This window comes from Berghia stephanieae, chromosome 7 (assembly GCF_034508935.2).
Source record: "Berghia stephanieae isolate SIO BIC M18660-M18661 chromosome 7, UCSD_Bste_1.3, whole genome shotgun sequence".
NCBI lineage: Eukaryota > Metazoa > Mollusca > Gastropoda > Nudibranchia > Aeolidiidae > Berghia > Berghia stephanieae.
The window spans coordinates 60386133-60391588 of record NC_088366.1 but is presented as its reverse complement, the minus strand read 5'-3'; the positions used below and the strand labels follow the sequence as shown (position 1 = coordinate 60391588).

General features: G+C 31.9%; 1 long non-coding RNA gene across 3 annotated transcripts in view; it reads left to right on the top strand.

The window, feature by feature from the left end:
- Nucleotides 1-5456, top strand: part of LOC144977599 (uncharacterized) — a 34374-nt gene that overhangs the window by 21482 nt on the left and 7436 nt on the right. Inside the window, exon 1 of one of the 3 annotated variants that reach the window (XR_013646346.1) lies at nucleotides 1388-1430. The exons of 1 other annotated variant lie outside the window; for it this stretch is intronic. This is a non-coding gene — a long non-coding RNA (uncharacterized LOC144977599). Of the gene's footprint in view, nucleotides 1-1387; nucleotides 1431-4504; nucleotides 4544-5456 lie in introns of those variants that run through there. One more of the 3 variants, XR_013646347.1, reaches the window with a different exon arrangement.

Below are 5456 nucleotides of genomic sequence, written 5' to 3'. Positions count from 1 at the left end.
TTATTTCAAAACAAAAAGGGGTCCCAAAATATTCTTTTTTGAATCCTGGATCGCTCTGTCAATAAGTTCAAATGATATTAAAAAGAATTGAAAGAGCATTTCAAAATGCGGGGAATTCTTGAGACTATTTTAAATTAGAAATAATTGGCTACGCTTTCTCATTAACAAAATGGGAGAATCGGAGAGCTTGTTACAGAATAAATAATATGGTGTATGTTTGAAGAGGGTTTGAATGGTGTTAAGGGAATGGTAAAAGTGAAGGATTGAAAAGAAATATTAGGAATTGTTGTTATGATTATATTATGATGATGATGATTGAATGATGATGAGATGATTGATGATGATGATGATGGATGATGATGATGGTTGAGTGATGATGATGGTGATGATGATGAGGATGATGATGATGATGATGATGATGGTGATGATGATGATGATGATGAGGATGATCATGATGATGTTGTTGTTGATGCAGGTTTTTTTCCCTTTTTCTTTTTACGATAACTGCTATATTACTCTTGTGCATCTTGTGTGAATGTGTCTATGTCAATATTGTGTTGTTATAAATGTGTAACCAAATGACTAATTGCCACTTTTTTGGGGGACAATAAAGATATTATTATTACTAGATCTACACCTGATATCAAAATTTGAGAATGGGGTGCCGAACCTTCGACATGGCAAATATGAGTAGCGTTTATTAAAATAATCGTTTTAGAGTTGTTATTTTTTCAACATATTTCTTGACAAATAATTACATAAAGTTCTTTTAAATGGGTGTGATTGTGGTAAATTTCAGACGCATTATTTATAGTTCACAGGCTTCTAAACTTTTCCTGCTTTCTTTCTCGCACCCAATATTTGCGGTTAAAAAAAATCCTGACCAAAAATGGAGAAATGTGTTTTGGTCATCCAACGGCAGATGTTTGGGTTTTGTTTTGTTTTGTATTTTTTAAACGTGACAATTGGAACGTCACTTTGTAGAATAAAAGTGAATAAAATTAGGTGATGGATGAGGTAATAAAAAAAAGTAGATAAAATCAGGGATAGAGGGGGTAGGAAAAAATGGATGGGAAGGGGAATTTCGAATAAATTTCTTGCAATTTATTTCAATGACTTCTTACTCGTTGTATCACGAATGTTTTAGTACTATATGTAAGTCTTTTAATGTATTGTTGTGATAATTTTATCACATCAAAAACAACAAACATCACATAATGATCAATCTTTAACATATTACGCACAAATGAACATAACATGACAATAATCTTAAGAATGAAAAAAAAAATAAAAAATCGTTTAAATTATTCTGTCTTTGTTCGTTGCACCTCTTCGGTTAGATTATAAATTCCGACGGCTTCCTTGCAAAACATTCATCAGATCAAAGCCTTTTTCCAGTCACAAGTCACCAATGTGAGCATCTCGTTTAGGTGAGTATATAAATTATTATAATATGGCTTCTTCCTTTAGTTAATTTTGAAAAGAAGAAAAGAAATATTATTTGTTTGTTTATTTTCAAAATACAATTGTCTGTATATTTTAATGTTCATTAGGTATACCGCTTAAGATATAGAGAGAAAGAGAGAGAGAGAGAGAGATATTCAAAAAGTTTTAATAATAAAACCTTGAGCTCTTATATAGTGAAATATCCACGAAACATAATCAGACGCTTTACAAGGTTAGTGCTAAATTTTATTTGTTGTTGTTGGGTTTTTTGTTGTTGTTGTTTTTGTTTGTTTTTTTTTTTTCGTTGTTATTAATTTGAATTTGGTTCCATTTTTTTGTTTTCTTGTTTTGTTTTCTCGTGTTTTGCATTTTGTTGGATTTTTTTGTTCGTTTGTTGTTGGGCTTCAGGGAAATAACGTTTTTAGAGCATCGAGTTCAGAGACTTAACGTTACAGAGACCTACAGGGAATGAGATTAGCGGAAGAGTAGCGTCCCTTGATTGGACGGCACCCATAGTCTGTGACGTCACCGGCGGAAAAAGAAAATTAGAGAGAGAACGTCATGTTGGTTGTGCCCCATGGGTCTCTCGTCCTCGCGAGGAGAGGCCCCCCTTGCCCCACAAATTTGAGAAAAATAAAAATTTTTAAAAACGCTTTAAAAAGAGACATAAAGTTTAAAAAAAAGACTTTCAGAGATATATAAAGTTATATAATTTCGGAGATATAAAATTTCGGAGATATAATGTTTTAGCGATGTCATGGTCTCAAGTGAGTAAAGAGCTACTCGACTATGCATAAAGATCTATGTAGAATGAGGCCCCAGAATTTACTAGTTACTATAAATGAAAAAAAAAATTAACGATTTGTTTACAATGAAAAAAAAAAATAATGATGAAATTTAAATTTTAAAAGAAATAAACAGTGATCGTGGCAGTTACAAATAGAGATATGAATATTTTACGTAACTTATGATATATTTGTCAGGTTCATAAGTTTACGTTTCCAGGCAGTTGATGGGCTTGGATGATCTATTCCTCTGATAACAGGATTGGGGCTCGTTATAAAATTCCGCTTCCCAGGCAATTGGAAAGAGGTTTTATAGGGGTGTACAGCGGGCTTGGGTTTGGTACCTTTTAAGAATTATTTCAATCAAGTTTTTTAAAAGCTCCGGCGTCTTAATGGTTGTAGATATAATATCTACAAAGTCCCAAAAGATAAAAAAATCTTCCAGTATATTTTATAGGAATAGAGCCCACCCGGCCCCGTCCGGCAATAGATTGTGGAGAGAAAGTGAGTGGAAAGTGTTTAACCTATCAGCCTTTTTTATAATAAGTGGCTACCGTGACAGAATGTTTAGAACGAAAAGTATTCATAATTAGGAAATTAATTCGGGGGAAGGCTATAAAAGGAAAGACGATCTAATATTTAGAAGGTAAAGTTTATCCCTAAGCCTACCGAAATATAACTGGAGTGAGATGAATTCAGTTCTTAATAAAATAAAATTTAATAAGATAATTGTGAACAATCTTTACTGTGACAAGCGACATAAAGTGTCAGAGACATAAGGTTTCAGAGACATGATAATATTTGTCGATGTAATTTTCCCCTTTAGATTTCCGATTACTTTAAAGACATAAATCATCTTGATTCACTTCAATGCGGTACACACTGACAAATCACATTTGTCTCATTTTGATCAGAAAAATTGGACTTCACATTCAACGTGTTTTCTGGCCAAATTTTTAAATACGACTTTTTCCACACTGTGGCAGTTAACTAAAAATAATTGAGCTTTTATATAGTGCAAATCGCTTTACAAGGGGTCCCTGGCCAACAGCAACAGGTAACATGTAGAACAATATAACGCGTGTTAGGAGATATTGCAATTTCTTTCCGACGCAGACAAACGCTGTTAACGGCCAGGTAACTCATTTTACACCTGAGTACGTTGAGATAAATATGAATAAAGAGCCTTTTCCAAGGGCTCAATAATGCACCAAGCGAGGCTCGAACACAGGACCTTCCGATCCAAAAGCAAGTGTCATACAACAAGACCACATAGCCGCACAAACCCCCCCCCCCCCCCAAAAAAAAAAAAAAAAAAAAAAAAAAAAAAAGAACATAATATAACAAAACCAAACAAGAAAAAACCAACCAACCACCCCCCCCCCCCCCCCCACACACAAAAACATTAAAAAAACACCCTCCAGCTCGCCAAAAAAAAAGCCCCAGAACAAACTAGCTAACTGCTTAATCTCTGGATTGCCTTGTCATACTGTACTCGTGAGGGACAAGTGGTAATCTTGATACAAGCAAATGACACCCTTAAGCACTGTGCAGCTAAAAAAAAAGATAGCAATGTCAAAAAAGAGCCTTGATATAGCGCAATATCCACTAAAAGTGCTCAAAGCGCTTATCAAGAGGTCCCAACCAACAGTAACACTTAATGTGTAGGACGAGACATGACCCCTGTTATGCGAAATTACATTTCTTTTTGGACAGAGACAATGCTGTTAACGGTCAGCTACTCATTTTACACCTGAGTACGATGAGAGAATGTGACTAAAGAGCCTTTTCAATGACTCAACTACACGCGGCTCGGGATTTGGACTCAGGACCTTCCGATCGCAAGGCCAGTGTCATTTCACTAGGCCACATAACCACATAGTATTTACCCGTCGGAACTGTTACGAAGAAAATAATAATAATAATAATAATAATAATAATAATAATATAATAATAATAAAATAATAATAATTAATAATAATAATAATAATAATAATAATAATAATAATAATAATAATAATTAACAACAAGATACCGAGATAAGGAATCGTGTTAACCCGTACAAACATAAAAACAAAAAACAAAACAAAACAAAACACGTTACATTTTTAAACCCATGGTTTGAAAAGCAAAAACAAACAGCTGATAAATTAGCGGTTAGTGATTATGAATAAACAAATCTATATATATATATATTTATATATATATATATATATATATATATATTATATATATATATATATATATTATATATATATATATACTGCAAAGGTCTCCGCTTGCCACATTAAGTGTTCAACCAATCTTTTCGTGTCAGTACAAAATCTGTTGTCTTTTTTAAAATGATGTATTTTATGTCTTTGGGAGGGGAGTTGTTGATTTTTCTTGTTTTGTTTTGTTTTATTATGTTCTTGTTTTAAAAAAAAATTGTTTGGTATTTTCTATGTTAATTTTGTTTCTTGTTTTTAAGGGTTTTTTTGTTTGTTTGTTGTTAGACGTTATCAGGACTTTGTAAAAACAGTAAAAATAGAGCATTTATATAGTGCAATATCCACTTAACGTGCTCAATGCGCTTTACAAGGGCTCCCTGGTCAACAGCAACATTTAACATGTAGGACGAGACGTGACGCCCGTTAGGCGATATTACAATTTTTAGGACAAAGACAACGCTGTTATATTGTTTTTAATAAATTGTATTCGTTTCGTTTTATTTTGTTCTGTATTTTTTCTTGCTTTATTTCTTCTCTTTACATTTTGTAAGAATGGGGTCTTAAACTTGAACATGATATATATATATATATATATATTACAATTTTTAGGACAAAGACAACGCTGTTATATTGTTTTTAATAAATTGTATTCGTTTCGTTTTATTTTGTTCTGTATTTTTTCTTGCTTTATTTCTTCTCTTTACATTTTGTAAGAATGGGGTCTTAAACTTGAACATGATATATTATATATATATATATATATATATATATAATTATAATTATATATATATATATATATATATATATAGCTAACGCTTGAAAACAATGTTGTACAAGTTAATTACTCAGAATTATACTTGAAATGTTTTATAAATAGCACCTTTTATCAAAAAGGTTGAGCACATTATTTCATGATTTTTGTTTATATATATATATATATATATATATATATATATATATATATATATATTATTGAATCGTGTTTGATACAAATATGGTACGAAAAGTGCTCGAC